The following is a 12,464-nucleotide window of genomic DNA, read 5'->3' on the forward strand; positions in this document are numbered from 1 at the left end:
CATAAAATTTTAGGATGAAATCTACGGAGAGTTTTATAAATGAGACCCCAGGACTTTTATTTAACCATATAACTTTCCCGCAGTTGAAAATGCACATCACTGTTGCCTGGCAACTTTTGTTCTAGTTGTTTTTGTATTCTATTGTGAAGCTAAAATTACATTTTGTCTCCAATAAAACAACTGCTGTCATTCAATCTACCATGGTTATCAACAGTAGCCTACTTCAGAGTTATGACAAAATAGCCATAATAATAATAATAATAATAATGGGTATTTTATTTTTATTGTAGTGTAATGCTATAGCAAATGCATATAGGCTAATTTGAGCCCCGACAAGACTGATACTTTGAAATAAAACAAACTAATTATTTTTATTTATTTATTTATTTATTAAGCTACAGTGACATTGTTAATTATTACTATCATAACAGATCCATTTACTCATGGATCATGATTCCAGTAGAGGCTGCACCAAAAAAATAAATAAATAAATAAACAATTCATGTGATCCAAACATTTCCAATAGCTCCAGGGGCCTCATTTATAAAGCGTGCGTACGCACAAAACGGGGCTGGAAACGTACGTACGCCAGTTCCCACGCAAAGGTTGTGATCTATAAAAAACAAACTTGACGGGAGAATGTGCGCACCTTTAAGCAAACTTTGAACCGTGCGTACGCACATTCTGGAGACAAAGGGAATTGGCGACACCGATGGTGAGGTCGTGAACTGAAGTTAGATTGTAGAAAATAAATGTGAGAAGAACGATTATAAGAATGAATGACATTTAATTTTCACTCCATTTCATACGTTATATCCACATTATCATGAAGATTAAATCCAACAGTGTTATTTGTGCCGATTGTTTTAGGCTATATACATCTAGTAAAATCCAAACGTAATTCAAAATGTATTAAAAGTAAAATAAAATAATAATCAGCGCTGCCTTACAGTCACATTGTCCACAACGGGAGCACAGGAGGACATGGCGCGATACATGTGATAGCCTACAGAATAGCATGAAATACCCTTTTATTAGACCTTTTATTAGACCTTTTATTACCCTTTTATTAACTGCAGAACACAGTGTAAAAAGGAAATATTTTCCTTAATGTACATAGCCTATATCATAAAATGTCAAAGTCTGCAAATACAGTCATGAAGCACAATCGCTACTCATCATCGGTCCTAACTATTACGGTGTTCATTACAAAACCGTCAAGAAGCATGTGTTCACTATAACATTTTCGTCTTAAATTTTCGCCCACAAATTAATTAAATGATTTTGTCAAGGTGTTAACGATCAGTCTATTTGCTAGAAACATATAAATTCTCCGGTGACCCGGGTATGTAATGCTTCATGATGGCACTCCTGGCACTGTTGGAGGATTACGCTAATGGCAGAATAAGGAGAGAACGAGTTTTCAGGGACCATGATGATTTCCTGGCCCATGATGATGACTGGCTAATAAGCCGATTTAGATTCCCTAGAGCTGTGCTCTTGGATCTATGTGCTGAATTGGGTCCAGTATTAGAGAGGGCAACACGCCGGAACCATGCCATCCCAGTCCAAATACAAGTCCTCACCACTCTGGGGTTCTTGGCAACCGGCTGTTTCCAGCGGGAATTGGCAGACAGGTAAATTAATAATATAAAAAAACTATAAGTAATCCTCAAATTTGTCTCTAAGACCTTTTTGTATATGAAATAATTCTATTGGAATCTATCATCTCACCCTATAGGTCTGGTATATCACAGCCGTCCCTGAGTGCCATAATATCTGTCGTTTTAAATGGTATACTTAATATGGTTAGTCGATACATCAGGTTCCCCTACACTGTGCGAGAACAGGCCGAAATTAAAACGCAATTTGCAGCAATGTCTGGTTTCCCAAATGTAATCGGCGCAATTGACTGCACTCATGTTGCTATAAGGGCACCATCTGAAAATGAATTTGCTTATGTTAATAGAAAGCATGTGCATTCTATTAATGTGCAAATCATATGTGACTCCAACATGACCCTCACAAACATTGTGGCACGCTGGCCTGGTTCAACACATGATTCCTTTATCTTGACACATAGCAGTGTAGGGAACAGACTAAATGCAGGCGCAGTACGTGATGGCTGGCTTCTTGGTGAGTTTAACAATATTAAAAAGTAGAAACTGTAACAATTGTTTTTAATATAATTATAACCTGCAGGCGACAGTGGCTACCCCCTGAGACGCTGGCTCCTCACCCCATTTTTAAACCCGCAGAGCGCAGAGGAAACTCATTATAACGAGGTCCACTCTCGTGCCCGCGCAGTTGTGGAGCGTGCCATCGGCATCCTGAAATGCAGATGGCGTGCTCTGGATGCCTCGGGTGGCAGACTTTTATACCATCCAGCAAAAGTGTGCAAGATTGTCAGGGCGTGTGGTGTTTTGCACAATATAGCACTGAGAAACGGTATTCCTCTCCCTCCTGATCTCCCTCTACCCCAGCATTACGACCCCGAGCCACAGCCCCCTGGCCGACAAGAGGGATATCAACGAGGTGCAAGAATCCGTGAGGATGTCATGCGGCGTTTGTAAAGAAAGACAAAACTCAAGGTTCATGTTTTAACTGCATCTTTTAATGATTGTGCAATTTCTTGCATCACTTCTCTCATCTGCCGTAGCTCATCTGCAACCCTGTTGACAGCGTTTATTGTCTCTCGCTGTAACTGCAGGACTGCGTCAGTGAGTACCCGACCACTTTTGGACGTGCCAGACGCAGAAGGGGCACTGCTTTGAGCCGGACGCTGTGCATCTGCATCTGAGAACCCCTCACCCTGAACCTCCTGTTCATTTACAGCTTCAGACTCCGGAAGGACTGGAGGACAAACAATTGGCAACATTTATCCATTTATCACCCCACACACTCAAATGTACAGCGTTAATGATTAAAAATCGGTTTAACCTTGCTCCTCTGTGGTTTCAGTCACGTCAGAGTCTCCCTCCTTTTCCGACCGAATACCACACACGCTGACCTCCCCAATTATAGCCGCGATTTTGCTGTCCACTGATGTGAGATCAGCTGTACATGGGCCCCCACCAGTTGCAGCCACGCTCTGGCGGTGGGAGGACAGTTTTCTCTTTGCCTCCACCTTGAATGAATGAGAATCTTTATTTCACATATTTTGCATACTGTAAGCACATGTAAATAAAACTTTTTGAAAATCAATATTGCTATTTATATAGGTATATAGCCTAATAAAACACAAATGTAATATGTTGGTAAAAAAAAAATTGGTATACCTTCAGGTCGGACCATTTTTTCTTTAATTCTGCAACTGTCCGTTCTGTCCCACTGACACAATTGACGGCAGAAGCAATACTTTGCCACTCGCACTGCTTCTTTTTATTAGTGACCCCACTGCTGTGGCCACCAAATAACACAGTTTTCCGAGCCTCCACCTCCCCTACAAGTGTTTCAATCTCAGTATCTGAGAAATTACGTTTTTTTCCTCTTTTCTCACCTGTCGCCATTATTAAAATTAGGCTAACAGAAATGCACGTTTTCACTTTCTTGGATTAATTAATTGGCGGGTCGCATGCCAGTTTTCCAGGTATATATGGGATTCCACTCTCATTTACATGCTGATCAGCAATCATGAGGTGATTTGCATTGACTATTTATGGTTAAAAATGGGCGTGTACAGGGCGGGATATGAGGCTGGTTCATGTACGCACATCTGCGGGTGATCTGTGATTTATAAAGGGAACATTGCTTACAGGTGTGCGTACGCACGGTTTTATAAATCGGAATATTTTTTGGCGTACGCCATTTTTGGCTTTTGGGCGCACGTAAACTTTTAGTAAAGATCCTACGCATAGTTTTATAAATGAGACCCCAGAGCATTGTAAAGTACAAAAGTAAAAATGTATTGAAAAAAGATGTATGTAATCATTTCCAAAAATAACAACGTTTTAACTACATAAATATTCTGCTGTGGTTCATATTTGTTGGTATTTAGACTTTCAAATAGGCAACAAGCACTTGCACTGTATCCCATTTTCAACACTCACAAAAAGTGTTTCTTTATAGGTTAGCTCATTATTTTAATTCATATATAATCAGAGTGACCCTTAGGGTGCTTTCACACCCGCCTCATTTAGTTCGGTTGAATCGCACAGACCAAAAGTTTGGACACACCTTCTCATTCAAAGAGTTTTCTTTATTTTCATGACTATGAAAATTGTAGAGTCACACTGAAGGCATCAAGGGCTATTTGACCAAGAAGGAGAGTGATGGGGTGCTGCGCCAGATGACCTGGGGCCTCATTTATAAAACTTTGCGTAGGATTTGCGTCAGAAGTGGCGTACGGCTGAAACATAGGACGTGCGTACGCACAGAAATATTCGGATTTATAAAACCGTGCACACGCACATCCTACGCATTTTTCCCTTAATAAATCACAATCAATTCTAAATGTAGCGCAGCTTTTGCGGCTTCATGACACGCCCATAGTTGCCCATAAATAGTCCGTGAAACGCCCACAAGTTAATATTCATTGATTGCGAAATCATGGCAAACACAGAGAGGAAATCAAAAAAACATAACTTCACTCAATGTGAAGTAGAAGTTATCGTTGGCGAGGTGGAAAAGAGGAGAAAAATGTTGTTTGGAGGGCACAGTGTGGGCATTACTAATGCCAAAAAGGCACGTGAGTGGCAAACGGTGGCAGACGCTGTAAATGCTGTAGCCTCACAACCTCGGACCGTGGCCGAAATAAAAAAGAAACGGTCGGACATCAAAGTCGAGGCAAAAAAACGTCTAGTGCTCCATCGCCAGAGTGTGTCTGCCACGGGTGGGGGAAAGGGGACACCGGAGCTGACCCCTCTTGCATCTAACAAGCTACAGATGTCGGTAATAATCGACGTGGAAATGGGAAATTGTTCAGCGCAAATGTAATTTCTTGTTGCTTTCTGAATGGTTGAGACATACGCCATACATTGTTTTATCAAAAATAAAACAAACTAAAGGCATATGCATGAATACCATAATTCTGTAGCTTATGAAGAAATGTTTTACTCTGAAAACAACTTTCCCCAGTGGACAATTAATACATCTATCTATCTATCTATCTATCTATCTATCTATCTATCTATCTATCTATCTATCTATCTCCTTAATTATCTATCTGTCTATCTAATTGCATCTATATCTGCTCCGCCAGACGGACACATTGACGAGAATATCAGTTTTGTACATTATTTCGTTCTGTTAACTATATTATTTATGAGGACGAATTGCACAACATGCCAATATTATTGCAGAACATATTTCACTCTTCTTTTTGCAAATATGTGTTCATTTGAATTTCTGTTGTAATTTTCGTATGATTTTTTTTGTTTGTTTCACTGCTGATCGATCAAACGGGTGTTGGTGTAGGCTGTTAATTGTAAGACTTGCTTTGTGAGATCTCCATGTTATTTATGAGAGGCAGTATTGTCACTTTCACTTTCACGTGTTTCTTCCATCTTCCGACGGTGTCGCCATTTCTCATTTCACCCGTTTTTGTGCGTACGCCTGGGTCAGAGCTTGCGTGAAGGACCGCACATTTTCCCGTCAAGTTTGCTTTTTATAAATATCAATTATTGCGTAGAGAGTGGCGTACGCCTTCTTTTCTGCGTACGCAACGTTTATAAATGAGGCCCCCGCCTCCACAGTAACCGGACCTGAACCCAATCGAGATGGTTTAGGGGTGAGCTGGACCACAGACTGAAGGCAAAAGGGCCAACAAGTGCTAAGCATCTCTCGGGGAACTCCTTCAAGACTGTTGGAAGACCATTTCAGGTGACTACCTCTTGAAGCTCATCAAGAGAATGCCAAGAGTGTGCAAAGCAGTAATCAAAGCAAAAGGTGGCTACTTTGAAGAACCTACAATATGACATATTTTCAGTTGTTTCACACTTTTTTGTTATGTATATAATTCCATATATAATTCCACATGTGTTAATTCATAGTTCTCATGCCTTCAGTGTGAATCTACAATTTTCATAGTCATGAAAATAAAGAAAACTCTTTGAATGAGAAGGTGTGTCCAAACTTTTGGTCTGTACTGTATATATATATATACATATATATATATATATATATATATATATATATAGAGAGAGAGAGAGAGGGGGGGGGGGGGGGGGCTGGAGAAGTTTTGTCATGCCTTGACATTTGTGCTTTTTTCAGTTGCTTATACAAACATCTAAATGGATAAAGTCTAATAATATTGTAATCAGCACAAACTGTAATAATATGTGAGGAGCATGTATGTACATGATTGTGTTTTTGAGAAAACAATGTGTATGCATGGTTAGTGAAAAACTAAAATTTTTTAAATCACTTGAATAAGGCAATAAAACACATACAGAACAATAGTTCCCGGGACTTTTGAGAACTGAATCTTGTTGCCTAGAATTTTTCTTTCTAAATTATGTGAAAATTATCTTGTTTACTCAATTACAGAAAACAATATATTGATTAAAATTTTCGGTGTGAACTATCTTGCATTATGTTGTGATTTACACCTGAGAAGACAAAGACCTGCATAATGAGCTGCATAATGAGCCTTTCAGTAAGGTGTATGACTGAGAGAGAAGAGTCACAAGAAAGAATGTGATGACAAAATAAGTGTTATATTTATATGTTTGTAGTTTATTTAGAATATAATTATCCAACAAAATAGTTTAATATTCACTTGTGAGTGCAGTTAAACAGTTTATTAGGAACAATCAAAGCTGACTTTCAAAGCATAATTACTCCAGTAACACACTGATTTTCACTGACAAAAACAAACAAACAGAAAAATTTGTTTAAGCAACTTATTATTTTTTTTCAAGTTTCAAAAAAATGATCTTATAGTTTCACCCATTCGACCATTCAATTTGTGTCTCAATGAGAAGAGAACAAGTCTCATTGAAATAGTTAAATAGCATTCCATTAATTAAGAACTAATTGTACAATACAAAAATAGACATTAATAAATTTTAAAATATAATTTATTATATAAAAGACAAAAGAAAAAGTTATGTTCCGTTTGAACTTTTTGGTCAATAAAAAAGACTAATCATGAAAACAATTAATGAATAAAATGAAATATTAATACATCAATAAATAGTTAATATTAGAAATGAATTTACAACAACAACATAAAACACTCAATTAGTAAATCATCGACATAAAAATACATGAATGGGTTCATAAGTAAAATTGTAAATTTCAAAATGTAAAAAATGCAATTTAAAAAGAGAAAAAAAATAAATGGATTCACAAACATAAATTGGGATGCAGGTCTAATCAGGCGTAAGGGGTATTATGTTTCCCATTTGCCTTTCCATTTCCCTGCTGTTTTTCCTATTTTCTAGTACGTAAATTTGACTAGTCATTTAGCTTCTCCTTTTAGCCTCTCTATTTAGCAATGAATATAGTGGGATGGAAAAAACAAGTTATATTTTGAGCTTGTGAATTGATCTATTAACAATTAATTAATATTTTCTTTATATATATTATCATTGAGTTTGTCCTATGTACAGTCTGGTTTGGTTCAGCTACAAAATTGGACATTAGAAGACTACAGAGACTGCTAAAACAATTATTGGTGCTCCCCTGCCCACCCTTCAAAAACTGTATACTTACAGAGTGAAGAAAAGGGCTCAGAAAATCACTCTGGATCCCTTTCAGCCAAGTTACACCATCTTTGAACTTTTGCCATCTGGCCAGCGCCTCAGAGCCACAAATACCAGAACAGCAAGGCACAAGAACAGTTTCTTCCCTCAGGCCATCTACCTCATGAACAGTTAAATGTTCCCCACTTATGCAATAAAAATGTGTGATATCCTTATATTTATTTGTTACCCCTCCATCCTAGAACATCCATGCATCTTACTTAATTTTATTCCATCATCTATAGCACAACTGTTTATACAATCTATTTATATGCTTCTTATTTTGTTCTCTTGTAAGCTTATGTCACTGAAACAAATTCATTGTATGCGCAAGCATACTTGGCAATAAAGCTCTTTCTGATTCTGACTTCAAACCGAGCTGAGTAAGAAGGTATTCACTACAATAAATGACAGTAAAACGTAAAATGCAAGACGTCATTGTATGTATAATATCTATAGCGCTTGAAAATAAGGCATGGTGTAAGTGCTTGAATGAACTTTTGGAATTTCTCTTAATTTTTCTTCAAAACTATACAGTAAAATGACTTGTAAATGAATACAGTAAAAGCCAGGGTCACTCTGAATAAATATCAATGGACAGAATGAGCAAATCTATAAAGGAAATATTTTTATGAGTGCTTGAAAATGAGGCATGGTGCAAGTGCATATGGACTTTGATGTTTTGGGTGAATAAGTTTCTCAAAAAAAAAAAATCCATACTATTTATATGCACTTTCATTAGATTGGGTTGTTTTATGAGCATTGAAATATGCAGAAATAATCCAAGTGCAACAATGGTGTTTGATGTTTGGGGTGATTTTGCTTTGAATGCTTTGAAAATTAAGACATTGATAGTCAGGGTCAGACTGAATACATATGAATTGAAAGAATGAGCTAACCTGTAAAGAAACACATTTTATAATTGTTTGAATATACGGACATAATCCCAGTGCAACAAACAAAGTTTGAGTTGATTTTGCTTTTAGTTTTCCCAAAACAATACAGTAAATTGACAGTAAATAGAGAGATAGTCAGGATCAGGAATACATATATATTAGAAAAATGAGCTAACCTATAAAGGGTCACTTTTTAATGATTGTTGAAAAATAGGACACTGCAATTACTAGGACAAATTTCGTTGTTTTTTGGTGATTTTGCTTTTATTTTTCTCCAAAACTAAACAGTAAAATGTCTTTAAAACGAAGACAGTGTAATGTCCAGGCATTCGGCCCTAGGAAGGTATCTGGTGCTGGATGAAGGTTTCCTGCGTGTTCGGTCTTTCAGCACGTAGAGTTATTCATTCTAGGTTAAACTCAAATCCAATTCTAATCTGACTCCATTTTAATATTTGATCTGACTCCATTTTATTATGACCTCGAATTTAGGTTGAAAGGCAAATTGGTTGTTTGCCTGTCTCTAATTATTATTGTTATTCTTCTTACATTTGATTATTCTAATTTAACTCTTTACTTTATTTTTACTCGTCCATTAGGAATCTATGTCGCTCAGGGTGCCCCATGACGGCTGCTCTTCTACGTGTGCCCCACGATCACAAACTCGCCAGTCTAAACAGCAGCCAGAGGTTATGACTAATACTATTTACTAGGTTGCCCATTCTTATCATTCTTTTAAATACCCCCCACCCTGACAGTCATATAACTACGTACAACTTAAATAAAGCTCAAACAATAATCAGCGGTTATGCTAGCACTACCTGTCTAGCCCCCAATTCAAGTTTAATTCAATTCAAGTTTATTTGTATAACGATTTTTACGATACAAATCATTACAAAGCAACTTTACAGAAATTTAAGTTTTTACAATATTTAGTAGTAGCTAATAAGTGGTGACCTTTTTTTTCAGAAAAATTTATACAAGACGTGGTCAGCCAGACGATAAACATTATTAACAGCAATTATTATATGATGCAGTCACACTTGTAGCAATATTTATTAGTTCTGTGTCATGATCCCAGTTCTTTCTCTTTTCTATCTCTGTCTCCATCTGTTGGTTTTCTTTTCTTTTGCGCTCACTCATCTCTACTCTCATCATCTTCAGCTGTTCCTCATTCTCTCCCCCGCTCACCTGCTCTCTATCTCCTATCATTAAGCTCTCTATTTCTAGCTCTGTCTCTTTCCATTCCCTGTTGGATTATTACTAACCACTTCAGATGTTTCTGACGTTTTTGTGCTTTTCCTACAGACCATTAGTCCTGTCCTGTCTAGTATTGTCAAGTCGTTTGGAGAGTCTGTGTGGACTGTTTGTTACCTGTCTTGTTCTCCGCCCAGTTTACTGCCGTGAGGAGTAACGAAGGGTCCGCCACCTCACTTGTACCCCGTCTCGCTGATCAGAGGCTTCTCAGACCAACCACTTAGGCTTCATTGTTTCGACCAGGAATTATCCCTGTACTCTGCCTTTGTTTTTCGGCCGTTGCGGCTTTGCCTTATTTCTATTAAAAGAGGATTAACCTGCCATTCGCCTCCTGGGTTCTCTCTCTCTCTGTTCCGTGACAGAATAACCCACCAACATGAATCCGGCGAATGAGCATCCAGTCAAGGCCGTGGTGGAGATCCAGGGAGTCATGCTGGGCAAGCACGAGGAGGAACTTTCCGCTGCTCGTCAAGCCGTCGATACCCTAGCCGCCCAGATGGTCGACCTTACCAGACAGTTCCATCTTCTCCGCATGGACTCTGCCTGCAAGGCGGCGGACGCCGCTGAGCCCCGTGTGAACAATCCCCCCTGCTATGCGGGTGAGCAGACAGAGTGTATGTCTTTTCTAACACCGTGTGAGGTTGTTTTCTCGCTTCAGCCTATCACCTATGCCCAGGATCACACTTGTATCGCCTACATCATCTCTCTGCTCAAGGGAAGGGCTCGTGAGTGGGGAACGGCCATGTGGAATGCCAATGGAGACTGTGTTAGCCAGTACACCCGTTTTAGGGAGGAGATGTTACGGGTTTTTGACCGATCTGTTCATGGTCCCGAAGCCTCACGTGTGCTGTCCACCCTCCACCAGGGAAGGCGTTCGATCGCGGATTTCTCCGTGGAGTTCCATACTCTCTCCACCACCTGTGGATGGAATGAGCCTGCGCTCGTGGCGCGTTTCATCGAGGGGCTGGATGCTGAGATCAAGGATGAGGTTCTGGCCCACGAGACTCCTTCACGCCTCGATCCCCTCATCGATTTGGCGCCGCGCATTGAGAAGCGTTTCGATCTGCGAGGATGCACTCGCAACACGGAGCCCACACTCCTTCTACCTCCTGGGACCAGTTCTCCCTTCGCTTCGATGGCAGTCCCAGAACCCATGCAGCTTGGCGGGATCCGCATCTCGGCTGCCGAGCGCCAGCACCGCATCATCAATTGGCTCTGCCTTTGCTGTGGCTCTGACAAGCACTTTGTCACCAGCTGTCAGTTAAAAGCCAAAGCTCACCAGTAGAGAGAGGGTTAATGGTGAGCGCATCCTCTCTGGACCCTCCGTCACGCCCACGCACCACCTTTCCTGTACACCTGCGCTGGTCCAACTCCTCCACCTCCTGTCAAGCCCTTTTAGACTCCGGTTCTGAGGGGAATTTCGTGGACGAAGCATGGGCTCTTGAGCACCGTATTCCTCTCGTCGATCTTCAAGATCCCTCCACTGTCTTTGCCTTGGATGGTCGGGTTCTCGCCAGGGTTCGCCGTTCTACTGCCCCCTTGAGCCTCACCGTTTCCGGCACCGTGAGACTATTTCTTTTTTGGTGTTTCACTCCCCTAATACTCCCATTGTTTTGGGCCATCCTTGGCTCGTTGAGCATAATCCCCAAATTAACTGGCCTATGGGCTCCATTCGTTCATGTAATCTTTCTTGTCATGTTAAGTGATTTGTCAGGAGTTCCGGAGGAGTACTACGATTTTTGAGCGGTTTTCAGTCGTTCCCAGGCCGCTTCTCTTCCTCCGCACCGACCCTATGATTGCAGCATCGAGCTTCTCCCTGGCACTACCCCTCCCCGGGGTAGACTTTACTCCCTCTCAGTCCCCGAGCGCGTGGCGCTAGAGAAGTATCTCTCCGAATCATTGGACGCAGGTACCATTGTCTCCTCTTCCTCTCCTGCTGGTGCGGGGTTCTTTTTTGTGAAGAAGGACGGCTCTTTACGCCCCTGCATTGATTACAGAGGTTTAAATGACATAACTGTTAAGAACCATTATCCCTTGCCACTTATGTCATCTGCCTTTGAGATCCTGCAGGGGGCGCAGTTCTTCACAAAACTAGACCTCCGCAATGCCTATCATCTTGTTCGCATTAAACAATGTGCTCTGTTACACTCACGACAGACGGGTGGACGTCCAGGGGGACGGAGAGCTATGTGACGATAACTGCTCACTTCATCACTGCACACTGGAAAATGAGAAGTCGGGCTATTATGTTAAAAAGAAGATATTATGTGCACTTTAAGTTGATTTCATATATTTTAATTTAATAATTTAATGTTAATAAAAAAAGACAAAACGTATGTTTATTTGTCTTGGCCTTTTTTTTTTTTGCTGATCCGAAAAATGATCCGATAAATTCGAGGACGAGCGAGCGCGGGTTTGACTAGATGTATTTGGAGGTTATTGCTAACGTCTCTAGTTCTGCACATATCCAAATGTTTCCATATTCGCAATGTATCTGAATGTTAAACTATAATATTTTTTATTTATTTAATGTAAACTAGACGGAAAGATCATCCTCTACACATGAGCAAAAACCTCCTTGGCATAACAGAAGAGTGGACCGGTATACTACGGTCTATTTAAACTGACC

Source organism: Carassius carassius, chromosome 22, assembly GCF_963082965.1.
Source record: "Carassius carassius chromosome 22, fCarCar2.1, whole genome shotgun sequence".
Lineage (NCBI taxonomy): Eukaryota > Metazoa > Chordata > Actinopteri > Cypriniformes > Cyprinidae > Carassius > Carassius carassius.